We start from the raw sequence: 18,166 nt of genomic DNA on the forward strand, positions 1-18,166 counted from the left end.
CAAGCCTGTTGTCTTAAGATTTAAATCACTATACATTTCCCTTGGAAGGGGGGGGGGGGAAGAAGCCAGTTCTACAAATCAGCAAGATCAAAACCATTGCTGTGGAAAAGTGGAATATTAAGAAGTCTTCATCAGATTGTATTTACAGTAGAATGGGAACCACTGTCATTTGAGCAATGCAATAACCTGTTTTGAAGGTATGCCAAAATTTGTGGGGTTTTAAATGATTTTGAGAGCTATCTTGAACCTTCATTGCAAAGGGAAAAATAATTTAAAGACATTAAACGTGACATGTTTTATTTCTAACCTTGGAATACTACCAGAAGTAGTATAATTAAGTTGTTTTGGTGGGTTTTGTTTTTTTTTTTTTAATAGCTGCCGTATCATCACATTCTCACACTAAAATGTGGGAAAGAAGAGAGTGTTATTAGTGATGCAAGGGAAAATTAGTTACTGAACTCTTCTGCTGCCAAGGATCCAGAGACTTTTCTTCTCTGGGACTCATGACCTTAGGAGTAAATATTTAAATCACTTTTATCTTGAGTATCCAAACCTACAAAGAAACTACAAATTTAGTTCTCAGAATAAATACAACACTTAAAGAGAAGTTGTACAAAATACTCATTTCTTATGGAGACAATCCAGGTAATTAACATGGTGTTCTATCCAAATGTTGACAGGGGCGTTATTAACTGTATCCAAAAGAACTGGCATAACTTCATTTGTGAGGGAGTCAAAACAATACAAAAAGTATTTAAAGGGATTGGCAGAAGTATAGGTTAAAGGGTGAGGAAGCTGCTGCTCAAGAGATACACAGAGGCCCTCTCTGTCATAGAGAATCCACATGGAGTCTTTACCCTGAGGCCATTAGGATCTTCATGGTACTGACTTCAATCTTGAACACTGCTTACATGCCTGCAGGGAAAATAGAAATACTAATTGCACTGCAATATAATCCCATACAAACCTGTTTTTTCAGAGTAGGCCATGCATATCATTCTCTGAACTACAAAGGTCAGTCGATACTGCCACTATTTCTATCCCCTTCCCCTCACGAATTGTCATTTTGAGGAGCAAGACGTTATTTATCTCTACCTTAATTAAAACAACTTAAGAAACTAGTGCTCTCCCGTTTTGTAGTCCTTATGTGTTTGATTTTACTAGTTAACACCTCAGTAAGGTACTAAAATATGACCAGATGTGAGATAGAGTGTTTCAATACTATGTTTGGGTGGAGAACTGTCAGGGCCCAGTGATGGGGACAGGACGCAGTGGTGTGCTAGGAAGAAACTGGCCCCATTCATACCACATCAAACCTGCTTATTCTGTGGTGTTTGGTGCACTTCCCTTTGTTCTAGATGGAATCATTAATTCTAGAAGGGAAAGAATGTAGCTTCTTAAATTAGATCCACATTTGTTTCCTAATGTATGTTTAAAATATGTGCATAGAATTTAGCTCTTTACAGCGTTTGTTTCTGGAAAACAAAGCTGTCATCACTAGTCTTCATGGCTGTGGAGTTTCCTGGGTCATGCTCTCTGGGGGTTTTATGTACTATTACTTGACTCCAGAGGTACGGTAAGGCATTTCTGGCTCTTTTGCTGTGGAGATAGGAAGTTGCTGAGAGGCTGTTTTGGCCTGATAAAAAGTCAGAAGCATTTGTGTAATACTTTGATTGAATTACTTTTTCTAATTACTTTCTTCATTCCTGTTTGTCCCTGAGAGCGTGGTGGTGGGGGGGGGGACACAGATCTGTTCATTATAGATCTGTTCTGCTTTCCACTTGGGGTAGCAGCGATGGCTACACCTAGATCAGTGTCCTGCAGAGCTGTATCTGGTCAGGGCCAAACCAGCTCAGGCAGCAGGACCTGCACCCACCCTTTAGCCTTTCTCTGGTGAGCAGTGTGGAATGGCCTCCCCACTTCCCACAGCGCCGGGCAGGAGGTGGGCTGGGCTGGACTGGAGACCGTGAGGAGCCAGGGCAGGGCGGGCTGTGTGGGGCAGGGGCTGCAGCAGCCTGGGGGTTGATCAGCACAGTTTATAGTAAGTTGCTGGTAGACAAGATATAGGGAGAAAAAGGTAATGTAATGTAAAGGGAAGAGCATGAGTGGCCCTGTAGCATGGATTTGAACAGGGATAGGTAAGAGAAACGTAGACTAAGGGAGAATGAACTATCCCATATAAAATTAAGATTGCTGGGCGTGCAACAGTCTATTCTTGGTATCAGGGTTGAGCTTATGGTTTGGAACAAAAAGCTAAAGGCTTCAAGCGATTCAGCTGGAAGACTAAATTCAACTATCCATCCAGTGGAGAAACCAAGAGGTAGAAAGCTAAAACCTGTGATGGTTCTGGGGAATAGTAAAGGTTACAACTCTTTCTTTCTTTAAACTGTTGAGTTCTGTCATGGTGCCAGAAAATGTCTGGTACTCTGGATGTGTTCTCTATCTTTAAATCATGGTAAACGTAACACAGACAAAAATGTCCTCTGCAGTTGAGCTTCAGATCATACACAAGAAGACTCCTGATAATCAAAAGTTCTTGGCTTCTGAAGCATTGAGACTTGCCAGCTGACCAGATGTGTACATTGAAGAAGATTCCTCAAGTCACTCCACAGTACATTCAGTAAATGAATAAACACTTGTCTATATTGCACTTTTGTAACTTTAAACTTACACTGAACTAACCTTCCCTGTGTGCTTTCCAGAGATGAAGAGCAATAGCTGGTGGGTTAGGCTGGGATTTATAGAGTCAATATACTCATAATTAAGATGTTCTTTTTGCTTTAATAGATACGTGGAAAGCTCCTTTAAAAAGAAGTATTCTTTTTCCAGCGAAGCAGTTATTGTCAGCCGTGTCCTTTCATGAGCACTGTGGCAGAACATGGGTTGGTCCCAGCTCATGAGGAGCTCATGGAATTCATCTGTTCGTAAATGGAATATAGAAAACATTCAGCCAAACTGTATAGATTTCCCTGCCTTTATGTTGATTTCTTAAAAATGACTGAGAGTGTATTTGTACATGAGCAGTCTGCAGACTGCAAGTTCTTGCGAACAATTTTCCGGTTTATTGCCAGAGTGACCCTATATGATGTGGCTGACGTTAGTAGGCAGTTGAACACGAAAATCTGGAGGTTGTGGCCATGCCAAGCCAGCTGCACCCTAATTGGTGATCTGTTTACAACCTATCAATGAGTGAAAATACGTTTGTGTTAAAGTTGATTGCTTCAGAATCAGCCCTTGAAGTTACCAGTTCCTTATACAAGCCTCAAAAAAAATTGCACTGTTAAAGTTCTAAGAAGAACTATTTTGTTTGATTCGAGAGACTTTGTGAATAATTTTCTCTTAGTAATGAGTGTAAATGTTCATATGTATGCACATATATATACTTTACCTTGAATGTCTTTTTTAAATATGATTTCAAACTTAGAATGTTCAGAGAAGGCTGAACACGTTTAGTTCGTGTCTATTCTCAGTTTACCTTTTTTTTTATTTTTTTTTTTAGTTAGAAGTTAGATGTCTTCATTGTGGGCTGCTTCTTACCCTTCAAAAATAAGCCTGCTCTGAGCATGTACAGTGTGCATGTCTGAGTCTGCCATTTAGATTTTTTTTTTGTGATAGGGGAAGTTGCTTGTCACATTCACAATAAATAACTGATATATATTTGCTAACAATTCCACAATAATTTAAAATTGTCCCACTTCAGCCTTCCATTTTAATTATCTCATGTTGGATTTAATTTCAGTTATAATGTTCTGTTGAAAAATGACTAGTGATCAATAGAGATTTTTTACTACAGTAGTGTAGAACTGCTGAAAGTGAAAACAATAGTTCAGTTGTGTGGTCCTTGATGAGTGTATTGTTTTCAACTAATAATGCAGTGTTACAAAGAGGGGATTTACCAGAGAACTTCACCTTGATGTTACTGGAGTCCCTTGCATGTAGTCTAATAACCCCTTCTGCTAGATTGTACCATACTAGCCTATGTTTTTAAAGTAATTGTTACTAAAACAGATTAAGGAATGTTTATGGTAATACTAAATGATTAGTCTGTGAAAAAATTAATTGGAAGTGTTTGTATTGGTAAATTTTAGGGAGTAAATGCTTGAGATGTTGAATATTCCATTCTCCTAAAACAGATCACTATTTTAAGTACTTCAATTAGGACACTGCCAGGTTTCCTAATTGAATTAAGTTCTTCAGTATCAGAGGGTGCAACTCTTAAGGTGTTCTCAAGTGTCTATAACATCTTACTAATAATTTCTTACATTAGGAATCATTTGCGATTATGCATGGTGACCCATTCTTTTAGTTTCAGTTCTATCCAAGAACAGGAATTTGATACCTAATTGACCATTTCATGTCCAACATGAAATCTGGGGTAAGTGCTTAGTAGGTTGAACAAAATAACCTTTTCTTCCTGTTCATCATCTCCTCACATGTCAGCAAAACCATCCTGTCAGGAAGTTTCTTGAGGCTTGTCTGCAAACCTCCCACTCTAGCCAGCCAGCCTATGCTAATGTGATATATGTGTTGTACATTAGATACAAAACACCAAATGTTGTTACCACGATCCCATTCAAAGGCCTTCATCATACAAATGTATTAATCTATAAGCTATGTGTATATGTAAACATAGTCCAGTTGTTAAAAAACAAAGTGACATGTACAGAAATGAGCACCACATTTACAGACTTAGGAGAATAAGTGTCTGATAAAGGGTGAGCCTGAATTAAAATCAGGATTCACTGGCAGGATCACTTATTTAGTACCCTTTAGTGGTTTTATGCTTTGCTTTTTTGCGGGGTGGCAAGAGAAGAATTGGACTAAATATGAAACAGTATTTTAGACTGACAGTTTTAACAATACTTATTTTCCTTACAACTACCCTGGAAAACATTTTTAAGCACTGGTGATGACAGTGGTAATATGCTGATTGCTCATACTGAAAATCTAAATTTGATTTAGCTTATCTTAAAACCTTAAATAGCACCTATGCATGCTTTAAGAAACTGAGTTTATAAAAGACTGAAGAATACAATGGTGCTCAATTTTAACACATTTCCATACTAGTACTACTCTAAAGTTAGCAAGGTGGAGCTATTTTTTCACTTTAGAAGGAAAATCTGTAAAAGAGATGCTTCTAAAATTACTACTCTAATATATAAAATAAGTCAGTAAGTAATAGTAGAAGGTAGTACCTTTCTGAGGAAAGTGTACTATTTTTCATGGCAAAAAAAAAAAGGATGCAGTGTTATGTGAAGATTCCCAGTTACAGTCTGCTAATTTTCAAAGACTTGATGAGTGCACAAATACAGGTCTTTGTTTTTAGGAGAGATTGTATCTGTTTCTTTTTGTGTGTATGATACTTAATCTGAGGGTATGTATGTTATGAGCAAGAGCTTGATGCTTTTTACAGATGTGTTCCAGTATCTTAAAAAGCAGATTTTCTTCTTCTGTCTTCCCAAAACATACGCTCAGACCGATATAGAAGATTTTCTATCAATGGGTGCTTTTTAATCTAGTGTAGATGTTTTCTTATTTTAAATAAGGAATTTGGTAAGTTCTGTATTTGCTTTTTTTGTTTTGCTTATACAGGAGCTCAGGTGAGACAGAATTGTGCTATGTTCTGAATTCCAGTTTCTTTAATAAAGGTAGTTCCCTTCTTTCCTTCCCATGCATGCTTCAACAGTTTCAATTGAGGCACAGTAAATTTAACTGTGGCTACCACATTCTCATTTATTTCTATTTACTAAAATGCTTACTCAGTGTTAAATAAATCAAACACTTTTTTGTTCCTTAAATTCTTTCCTGAAAAACTTAACACACATAAACACAGCTGTACTATTGCATCCAGAACTCTTTGAAAAATGTTTTATGTTTCCACTACAAACAGTTTTTAGTTATGTGCATATTTCCTTTAGGAAATAATAATAGGAATAAGTGGTTGGAATGAAAATACTGCTGTGAATTGAAAACAGTACAATATCAAATGTAGGCATTCAGTCTAAGGTACATTTGTGAACTGTGATCAGTATTTAGATCTCCATTGCTCATTTTGGCAAATAGATTTCAGCTTGTTTCCCTCTGCAAGAACTGAAATTATCACTGTGTTTTGAAATTGAAGTCTCTTTACCTCCCATAGGCTGTTTTATGACTCAGGCAATCTGTGAAATCTCAGTGTATCAATGGATAAAGCACTCCATTTCCATATGCAGAATATTTACATGAAATGGAACATAGAATTAGTAACCTGACATGGTGACTATTAAACACACTGCAAAGGACTGTGGAACCAATATGTGCCTGTTCAGCCATGCTACCACCAATGCAAAGGAATTCTGAAAGCCGAGGCTGGAAGCACTGGAAAACTGCTCCTAGAACAGCCTGGAGAATGATACGTTGTTAAATATTGTAAGAGCTAGAGGAGACTGGAAGAGTTTTCTCCTTGGAGGCTGAAGAGCCAACCAAAAACCTAAAAAATCCTAAAATATACTATGAGAAAATGGACAAAGGATATCAGTAAGCATGTTAGTTTTTTTAATACGTCTACACATTTAATATTTCTTAAATAGAACTGAAAAGGCTTGTACAAATAAGCCTTCATGTAGGCAGTGTTCAGTGTTGCTCTTTGACAAGGAAATGGCTAGTGACTGGTTAATTGTAAAATTAGATTGAGTAAAAGGGTTAAAGTGCTTTCATGTATTGTTGCATAACATGCAGCTATATTAATACTATGTAAATATTGAGTACTCGGAGTGCAGGATATAAACGTTCTACACAGGAGCAGAGTCATACCTTCTGTTTATCACAGAATCGTAGAACCCCAGGTTTCCAAGGACCTCAAGGATCATCTGGCCCAACCTTTCTAGGCACATCATGACCTAGACTAGATGTCCCAACACCCTCTCCAGCCAGGTCTTAAAAGTGTCCAGCACTGGGGAATCTGCCACCTCCCTGGGGAGATTATTCCAATGGCTGATCATTGTCAGTGTGAAAAATTTCTCCTCGGGAATTACTTATGTCCATTACCCTTTGTCTTTTCCACCCTTTAAATACTGGAACAGGGTGATAAGGTTTCCCCTGAGTTTTTTTTTCTCTAGGCTGTCTTCTCCTTCCTAAGGGCAAATAATGTGTTGTCACTAGTGTGGTCTGTAACTGTTCACATGCATGTAGAAGTTTTAGAAGCTCTACAGTTACTATTTATTTTCCGTAGGTCTTCTCTTAAATGCCAATAGTGTGTTATTTAAAGCAGAAATCTTTGCAAAGTAACTACATTTTTGTACATTAATAACAGTCTGGGCACCTCAGTCATTTCATTTCAGTTTGTAAAAGTGAGCAATATTTCCTTATCAAGTGCTCCTGCTAGGTTTACTGTCTGTATTTTTCTCTGAGACAGCTGGAAGATTCTATAGAGACTCCTAAGTTTTTCCAGTTTAAAGATAATTACTGAGGGTGTTACCAGCTCTTGGAGTGACAGGCACCACTACAAGAAGACCTGTTTGCCGTAGCAGTCGTCTTTGAACAAAATATTAAATTTCTATTCCATCATGGTTTGGGGGGATTTGGGGGGGGGGGGGGGGGGGGGGGGCAGGGGGGGCAGGAAGTGACTTGAACTGTGTTGTCTAGCTCTAAATGTATTTGATGTCTGCAATCAAATGGCTATATGATATGAAGAATAAGGCCAAGCATTGTCATCTCAGTACTGTGGGAAACAGAACAGAGTAAATGATCTTTTTGGCCTGTAAATCTGACTGAAGTTTTATTTGCTAGCAGTCCAACTGTAGAAACTTCTGGGAAAAAATAGCAGGAAGCTGACGCTCATCTAGTATTCTGAGTAACTGAAGTGCTAGCTAACTCCTGTTCAGGAAACTTGAGGAAGGGGGTTGTCTTTTTTTTTTAATGCTAAAATGTATTTGCATTTCAGATAGATTCAGGGTTGTGTCTGGCAAAATAGTCAGATGATTTTCAAGTTTTGTCTCAGGAAAAGTGAATAGCTTTCTAAATTCAATGTAGTCTAACCTAGAAAAAGTAAACATGTTTACTGGAGTGAGATGTAAACAAAGTGGCTTACAGTAGATGAGAAAAAGTTGCAGGATACTTGCATTAGCGTTTACATTTTTTCCATTGCTGCTCTTGCTCTGTATATTCTGAACCTAGCAGACATAGATTAGGAAAGCCTTACTGAGATATATGCACACTCAAAATAAATTAAAAAAAAAAAAATCATCACACTGAATTTTCAAAGCTTGTGGTGCAAGCAGCACAGAGTTAGCATTGTAGATAACACATTGTCAGAGAGCTGCCATGTCCCAGACTTCTTTCTGTGGAATAGAAACTGGAGTGAATCTGAACTACGCTACTGATCCCGCTGGATGGGTGGATCCATTTTAGCATGCTCTGGCTGGCTTTTAGGTAACTGAAATTAGTACTGGAAACTGGAATGGAAAAAATGGGTAATATAAATAAGTTAAATCATCCATAATCATAGATACACAGTATCTGCTTAATAATAAAACCAAAGCAGGAACTTAACCCTTATAAAATTCCAAATATCCAAACAGAAGAGTAACTGGAGAACTTACATAGTTGAGTTGCAAATCTTGAGTGCTTCACTTATATTTCATTTGAAGAAGTTAATGGCTTAGTGATTAAATAATATTACGCCACATTTAAAAGTACAGTCTCCCACTCCCCCTTCATTTCCTGAAGTTTGAGCCCTGTTTAAATCACTGTAAAACTGCTTGGTGCTTAATCATATTCTAACATGTCAGTTCATGCACCTCTCTGGGATCCAGCTCACTCTCACGTGTCTGCAACTGTCTCACACCTTCCATGCTCCGACTTTTTTTTAGCAGAGTTGACTGTGAGCTACAAATTCAAGCCTCAGACTTGAAGCAGCTGCATAAGTTTCCTTGTACAAAGCCCAATTTTCATGCAATATGTGCTGCTGAATATTATAGTCTACAGAATCCCAAACTTGAAAGCTGAAAAGCTGCTAGAAATTGCCTGAAACTTCAGTAATTCTTCATAGGGTGATTTGTCTGTATTCCACCCCAGGATATTCGTCTGAATTTTAGCACTGAAATGCAGTTGGTGGGAATCTGCAAACATCTTGGTCTGTGTGTTTACATGCGGTTATATCAGAATTTGTAACACATACGAATAATGACTTTTTGTTCCTCTTTAGTTCACTTGTATTTCCACTTCTCTGTGGAATATTATACAGCAGCATGAAACTTAATCCTGAACAGTTCACAAATAGATTTTCAAATTTAGTGTGGAATAAGGTACAATTTAAGGGATTCTCTCCGTGCCTTCACAGTGCTTTTAATTCTTGCCACACAGTCTCATTCTCAAAAGATAGAGATCTTCTTTGATTACTGAAACTATATGTAAGTAGCTATGGCTCAGAGACTTTAATAAAGTCAGTATCTTCTGGAAATGCTTACAGCTTGTAGACAATATTTATTAAGATTAAGTTGTGGAATTGACACAGATAATGGTGGCTGTAAACATAGATTTTATGTTTTTCATCTATAGTGGTAGTAAAATTTGAGGTTTTATTTTGTACTTAAAAAGAAAAAATCAGTTCGATCTCAGGGACTCAAGGTTATTTTTTCTGGGATACCTATATTTAGTCATGAGCTAGATAAAACCTCCCACCTGAAAAGCTTGTATTTTTATGGTCAGGCTGCTGTTGCAAAGCTCATTTAAGCTAATATTGTCATTAGTTTAGACTTAACTTTTGTAAGTTTTTGGACAGAGTTTTAATATTCTTTATTGCTGACAAATTAAATTATTCTGATTTTAACTTACTGTTTGTATAGTTTCTGGGGTACCTCAGAACATTGATTTATGTAGGGCTGGACAGTGCATAGAATGAAGCTCAGCCGCGCAAATCTACATAGATTTAGAGTGTTTTGTAAATGTGAATTTAATACTTTATTTAGCTCAAGTTTCTAGTTGAGGATAGTTGTTTTGTGAACCTGTAAAGATTTACTGCATTATGAGAAGAAACAGTACAGTATTCCCTGTTTTTGCTAGCTTTATACAGTGTAATTGCTCTGGCAATTTTACTGGCACTTCTTTTCTTTCACTTCACCATAAAAGCATATCACTAAGAAGTTCACATTTTCACAACACAATAAACCCAGAAATTTTAAGATTTGGTACATCCTGGGGCTGGGCTGACTCCAGGGTTTAATCTGGTTGATATTGTAGAGCTGGTTTACTGCCATAAAACTAGAATTATGGTCTGCTTATATTTCATGTTTCATTAGTGTAATATAAGTGTATTCTCCTGTTTTGTTTTGTTCTCTTTTTCTTCCCTTTAATAGCCACCTAAAGGAGCAGCCATTGAAATGCTCAAAATGAGAGTGAATGACACATTGTAAGGAAAGAGGCTCTACGCCAAATTCCACACATTTACACTGCCAACATTTATCCACAATGTTGGCAAAGTAGAGAAACACTTCTGAGCTGCTGTGTTATTTATGAGACAGATAATTTTTTTTTCCTGGTAGCACAGCACTGGATAATCTGAATTTTGTCACCATCAGCTTAGCCACCAGTTTTTAGTGCGACATGGGGTAACTCACTTTAACCCATCCTTGTCTCTAGTGTCTTTATCTGTAACACAGAGGTAATAGTTATGTATCTGATATTAGTACTCTGATACTGAATTCAGTTAAGATCCAGGAGTGTATTCTATCTTTATATGGGGTATTATTACATATGAAAATAATAATTACTTATATGAATTTAATGAGCAGTTACTCAGGGTGTTGTGAACATAGTCCGTAAAAGCAATACATATTGAATACATGTTTTTCCATCTATTAATAAGGGTTTGAAAAAGTCAGGTACAAGAGTTTTCTTCAATTTCATTTGACAGATATGTCTATACACACGTAAAGGTATTCTGCCTCATTTGTCTTTGTGAAGTCATTCCAGCATCTGCCTTCACTGTGAAATACCATTTTTTACCATCTTCATCCTTTCCCTCCCCTGTCTCTCCAGTGTTGTAACTAAAATGTATTATTCTGTGTTCTAACGAAATTTATAGACATGGCGTTGTGTTATAGAATCATAGTATATGGAATTGTTCTCTTCCTTCCTCCCCTTTTTCTTGTCCTGAAAAGACCTATAACACAGCTTTCCTGGTATTGTAAACTGCCAATAGAGAGCATGAAGTTAGAAACGTATGTTCAGTTCAGTGAGAATGTTAGTTTGAACAATGTGTACTAAGTCCTTGTGCATGTAGAAGTTAATTACTGTGTAAGAGATTTCATATATTCATTCTGGGAAGTTGCCTTAGGCAAAAAATACAAATTCTTACTTTTTGAAATGTCTTCACTGCAGTAGGCGCTGAAAGCATGTCTAAGTTCAAGCAGATAAATATTCACTGTAAATGTAACCTGTGTAGTTATACAGCTATACAGAAGCTGTTTTCCTGTGCCACTTGAATACTACAAAGAAACAATGCAGCTGGGGGGAGATGGGGGAGTGAAGTAAAAGAACAATTAGAACAGCTATTTTTCAAAATCACAGTCCGGGTTTTTTTGGTTAATATTAAGTGTGTTTGTGTATCTTGTGCGTTCAGTCTTCCAGAACGGATAGGCCAAGACTTTAAGGTCCAATTCACTTACTTGTATTGGTCTGATTGCATTAAAAATAGGGGTACATTGAATTTTTTTGTTTCTTTTTCCTTGAACTTTCCCTAGTAGAAGTATCTCCTTGCAACAATCTAATGTGCCCTCCTTTTTTTGCTTTTGAGTTTGTGGAACAAAGAATATACCAAAGAAGAAACAAGGCTTCAAGTTGTTTTTTTTATTTCAACTTCCATGTACGCTATTTGTATGTGTACAGGTTTAATTTTTTTTTTAATGAAAATTTCAGCATTAATTTCACTTTCAAGTTTTTTTTGTTTTGTTGCCTTTTTGTGTCATTTTTGGTTTTTTCTTCTTTTTTTAAAAGTGTTTAATTTTAGAATGGTTTTAGACTGTTGTTTAGCTGGGGGTTTTTTGCTTTTTCTTTTTTTTTCTTTTCATTTTAAGTTTCAACAAAGTCTTTGTTCTGTTTTATTCCAGCACAGTGTTTTCTCTTGTACTTTGTTTGCACTTATTAGGACTTCAGAGTAAAAAGTAAAGATTTCTTTTTTAAAAAAGATCACATACATTCTGCCAACTAAGAATATTGCTGGTGAGCCACATATGTCCAGGAGAAGGGTTATAAAGGTGCCTTGAAAGTGTCTGTGGTTTAGAAACCGCACAGTGCAGACACTCATAAAATACATGATTTATGCAGACAGAGAGAGAGTTATTTGGGTCTAGAGAAAACATATGTGGGACTCATGAAGAAAGGTGACAAACTCTAAAAAATACTTTTTATTTGCTCAGGATATAATTCCTCCTGTATTATATGTGTTTCCTGTGAAGTGCAGTATTCGCCTCTTTAATAGAAGCACCTCAAACAAATCATTACTTAATTTGGTCCAGAACAATTTAGCCAAGGTGAATATACATAAATCATTACACATTTTGTTAATTTACAGTGTAAATGTTAAAAACATTTTGCTGTGATATAAGTGTTGAATGCATGCAGTAAGGGAGAAGTTTTTGTGCAGACCAACTTCAGCATTTATAGATTCCTGACTGTCAACTGACTCTTTTTTCCAAATTGCTGCAACAGAAAATCACCCCTGTAAGCAGAAATAATGTAATTAAAGCTTCTATTTAAAAGCTTGTAGAATTTTTGTGTACATGGTGATTTCAATTGTAAAGGCGAACAATTGTTAGTTTTCACATTATTTCTCTTGTCTTGAAGGCTGAAGTAACATCTATTACTTATGTCAATGAGAGAGAATTTACCAAGTTTGTGATCCCTCCCTCAGCTCCCCAGCAGGAGCCATGGTAGCAGACTGTCGTGGTTTAAACCCAGCCAGACAGCTTATTCATTCACTTACCCCCCCCCCTTCTTGCCTGCCCCCTATTCCCAGAGGGACGGAGAGGAGAATCGAAAAGAATGCAACTCCCACGGGTTGAGATAAGAACAGTTTAGTAACTAAGGTATAACACAAATCACTACTGCTACCACCAATAATAATAATGATAAAGGAAATAACAAGGGAAGAGAATACATCACCTCACCACCAGCCAACCGATAACTTGGCCCCCCCCCCCCAGCCCGACCAAGCTCTGACCTATACCTCCTCCAACCCCACAGTCCCAGCCCTTCCGGGTAACTCCCAGTTACATCCTGGGCATGACGTGCTGTGGTATGGAATACCTCTTTGGTCAGTTTGGGTCAGGTGTCCTGTCTCTGCTTCCTCCTTGCTTCCCCTCCTCCCTGGCAGAGCATGAGGCTCACAAAGTCCTTGGCCAGACCAAAACATCAGTGTTATCAGCTCTGTTCCCAGGCCGAAAGTCAAAACACTGCACTGCACCAGCTACCAAGAAGGAGAAAAATGACTGCTACTGCTGAACCCAGGACACAGGCATTAGGCATGGATAAGCTCTGTGATAGGAAACCTTTATAGTTCTCTCAAAACTTTAAATCTGCAAAATGAGTTGCCAAACATTTTCTTTCTGCATTAATTTGTCTGCCATTTCTAAGGGTGAGAATCACTTGAGCATCTGCTCCTAAGTCAAAGACTGAAGTACTCATATTCCAAACATAAGAGGATTGATTTCACTGAAACAGCTAATTAAAGCTTCATCTAGTTGAAGCTATACATCAGTTTCAGTAGGAACAAACCCTTCTGAAGGATGGTTCATCTCATGCTAACACAAGTTTTGAGATCTAATGAGAACGAATAGTTTTGTGGATCTGCCCAGCTCTTTTCTCATCAGCTGCAGAACAAAAGCAATGTCAAGAGCAAATTGAACTTGCCTTTCAGTGACAATTTATTTGAGAAGAATCTTACCCTACGTCCTGGTTTCAGCTGGGATAGAGTTAGTTTTCTCCCTAGGAGCTGGTGCAGGGCTGTGTTTTGGCTTTAGTCTGAGAACAATATTAATAACACGCTGATGGTTTAGCTGGTGCTAAGTTGAGCTTACACTAAGTCAAGGACTTTTCAGTCTCTCTTGCTCTGCCAGTGAGGAGGAGCATAAGAAGCCATGAGGGAGCAGAGGCAGGAAACCAGGAAACCTGACCCAGGCTAGCCCAAGGGGTGCTCCATACCACATTGCTCAGGCAATAGAGACTGGGAGGAGCTGGCTGGGAGCCACTGATCACTGCTCAGGTCGAGCTGGTCATTGGTCAGCAGGCAGTGAGCAATTGCATTGTGTGTCACCTGAGCTTCCTGGGTTTTATTCCTCTCTCTTTCTTTGTTATCCCACTTTTAATTAAAAATTATTACTATTACTTTATTATTACATTTTACTTTATTTCAGTTATTAAACTGAAGTAATTGTTTTTGACTTCCCTTTAAAAATTCTAAAGTGCATCTCTTTATATATACTAATAAATGCATTTTATTAAATGCATTTTAATAACAATACAGAATACAAAACACCCAAAGCAAATGTACTTAGGTTGAGATTAATTTTACTTTTGCACAGGCCTGTGTAAACCAATAGATCTTCGAAATGACTGTGTTAATAAATAAGGGTATTTAATGAGATATTTGGAAACAAAATCAACTTCAGACAAGTTACAGTTCAAACCTTGTGCAAACAGGTGCAGTTGAAGTGGCTTGAATGGATTTGGTTCTTGACTTTTCTTAGGAGGCTGAAAAAGACTGAGAGAAAGCTTTTTGAAGGGCTATATATATGGGAGAGTCACCAGTGTATTTCTCCCCAGAATTTTAAGACATCAGTTTTACTTCCTGGAGAAATTTTCTGCTTGAAATGTTAAAACTTTGCCATTGTTACATTTGCCAATATTATGTCACATTTGCATCATGAAATTTGCTAACTTAGCCTGCATTAGCTTGGACTATTGCACATACACAATTAAAAGTGATTAAATAGGTTTCCAGTTAAACTGCCTTCCCCTGACAAGCTTAAGTAAAATTTATTTCAATAAACCAAGCCATTAGGAAGCCATCTGTTTGAAAATGATCTAAGACTTTGATTTTAATATTTGTGTCTGCGTTACTTGTTACTGAATTGTTGACTCTTGCATTTCTATTATGTGAAACTCACAAGCAGAGATACATAAATCTTGGGATTTATATACTAACTGCAGTAAATTTTTGTGATTGTTTGCTGCTATAAATTGTCAAAACAAGATTTGGTCAGCCTTCTAACTCACACTTCCTTAAGAACTGTAAGTCTTCATCACTTTTCTAACCTGAATTATTGTTTTTCCATAAGTTAAGTGGAGAAATAATGTCATTCACACAGCAAACTGTTAAAAACCTTATGCTTTGTTACCTTTTGCTTAGCAGTTTCCCATTTGGTACTTTACTTTGGATGGTATATAAAGCAAATATGTAGGTGGAAATTGGGTCATAGGAATCTTTCTAGTGCCAAAAACCAACTTAGCGGAAATTGTTGAGCATGGCTGTATTTTCTAAGCAGCTTTACTTTTCTCATCTGATTTTGGCATAATGTTGCATAGTATCATGTATGTTTGAAACAATTACAAATTAATGCTGCATCCGTTTGTCTCTCATCAGCTCCTTTTAACAGCAAACACATTTTGTACAGATATATGTCCACTGGAAGTAGGAAATCTTTTATTTGTAAAGTTACAGCTTTACTTTCACATTTTTATGATCTTTAAATTTCAATACTCTTCATATAGACAAGAGCTGAAGCTGTAAAACTCCAGTCTACTGAAGGCTGTTCATTAAGTTAATGCATACTTTGAATATTATTTAATAAAAATAGGGTTTTGAATAGGACTAGAAGTTGAATGCATAGATTATATATATGGTCTATTTATTTATCTGGGTTTCTTATTCCTTTTTCATTCTTTTTTTCCCTTACTATCCGTCTTTCTCAATAAAAAAAATTACCCTTTGGTATAACACTAAACTGGGAGGAGTGGCTGACACACCAGAGGGCTGTGCTGCCATTCAGCGAGACCTGGACAGGCTGGAGAGTTGGGCAGAGAGGAACTTGATGGAATTCAACAAGGGCAAGTGTAGAGTCTTGCATCTGGGGAAGAACAGCCCCATGTACCAGTACAGGTTGGGAGCTGACCTGCTGGACAGTAGTGAAGGGGAAAGGGACCTGGGGGTCCTGGTGGATAGGAGGATGACCATGAGCCAACAATGTGCCCTTGTGGCCAAGAAGGCCAATGGCATCCTAGGGTGCATTAGAAAGGGTGTGGTTAGTAGGTCAAGAGAGGTTCTTCTGCCCCTCTACTCTGCCTTGGCGAGGCCGCATCTGGAATATTGTGTCCAGTTCTGGGCCCCTCAGTTCAAGAAGGACAGGGAATTGCTTGAAAGAGTCCAGCGCAGAGCCACAAAGATGATTAAGGGAGTGGAACATCTCCCTTATGAGGAGAGGCTGAGGGAGCTGGGTCTCTTTAGCTTGGAGAAGAGGAGACTGAGGGGTGACCTCATCAATGTTTACAAATGTGTAACGGGTGAGTGTCAGGATGATGGAGCTAGGTTTTTTTCAGTGATGTCCAGTGACAGGACAAGGGGCAATGGGTGTAAACTGGGGCATAGGAGGTTCCATGTGAACATCAGGAAAAATTTCTTTACTGTGAGAGTGACAGAGCACTGGAACAGGTTGCCCAGGGGGGGTGTGGAGTCTCCTACATTGGAGATATTCAAGGCTGGCCTGGACAAGTTCCTGTGTGATGTACTCTAGGTTACCCTGCTCTTGCAGGAGGGCTGGACGAGATGATCTTTTGAGGTCCCTTCCAACCCTTAGGATTCTGTGATTCTGTAATCACCCAAGGTTCCACAGAGATCAACAGAGACATTGTCATTACATTAGTCACTCTCAAAACCATCTTGAAAGCTGTCATTAGCTATAGCAAATTCAGAATGAAAGCTTAGGATTTCCCAGATGAGGCTCCTGACAGCTGTCTGTCTTTGTGCACTGGTCAGAGCTGATCAGCGTGCTTGTTCTCATCTCTCTGTGACACAGATTCTACCTAAACACCATATAGTGATAAGGAAGAGGGAAAGATGAATCCAGAATTCATCCATGTTGCTGACCTTATGTCTTGGAGACACATTCTCTCCCTCCTGGAAAGAGTATGCATAATAAAGCTTGGGATGAATTATTTATTTGACTTTAATCCATAGATGTTCAGTATGAGCTGTTCTGAAAAATGTGTAGATGCACAGGGAACTTTGTCATAGTGATATCTTCAGGTTCCTACAGATGTCAGGAGATTAAAAGGATCATCAGAGTTTTGGACTTCAGTGTCCAACTACACAAAATCTTTTTGTCCATCCAGGGTTTCTCTGCACAAGCTGCAAGACTGTGCTTAAAACCAACTCACAGTACTTTCATGTATGTAACTGGTATTTCAGAAAATGTATTTCCTGCTGGTTTTGCAGAATAATAATTTAAAGTCATCAGATAATTATTGTCTTTAGGGAGCCAAGTGCATGTTCATCCGCAGCATGCGTTGTAGTTACAGGTACATGGTGTACAGCAGCCCTTGTAAATCAAATGGTGTGCACTGGCTGGGTCGAACAGGGATTGATACCCTACTGTGGATGTCTTAATCTTTTTCAGATCTTTTTTTCTAGACACAGAACATATCTGGGACAATCTAGTGTCTTTTCAACTGTGTCACTTCAAAGGTGACAAGGTCTTACTTGGGCTTATAACTAGTTTTCCCTGCTGGAAATTCTTACCAGGAAATGGGTGATGCTAGTGTATTATCAGCTATTTGGAATAGGAAGAAAGTAAGGTAATACAGGTGCTAGAATCTTCAAAGCAATAATTGTATTCATACAACTTTCAGTATTGACTGAGCATTGTAATTGAAGTTTTCCTTAATGCTCCCTAGAAATTAGAAAGAGATCGGTGGGTTTGCATGAAGGAGAAATTCCTATAAAGCTTTGTCCACTGAAAACAGACACTTGTCCTGTCTGTAATGTATAGTTTTAAAGTACTTTTTATAGTTGAAAAAACTGAAACACAATAAGCTTTGCATTTTGCCTAGCCCCAAATGATTGCTTTAGTGTCTTTTGGATAGATTTGATCAATGATTCATGGTCTGCAATTATAAAACCCAGAACTCTTTCTCA

Source organism: Pezoporus occidentalis, unplaced genomic scaffold (assembly GCF_034315485.1).
Source record: "Pezoporus occidentalis ecotype Australia unplaced genomic scaffold, CSIRO_AGI_Poc_V1 ctg158, whole genome shotgun sequence".
Classification (NCBI taxonomy): Eukaryota; Metazoa; Chordata; class Aves; order Psittaciformes; family Psittacidae; genus Pezoporus; species Pezoporus occidentalis.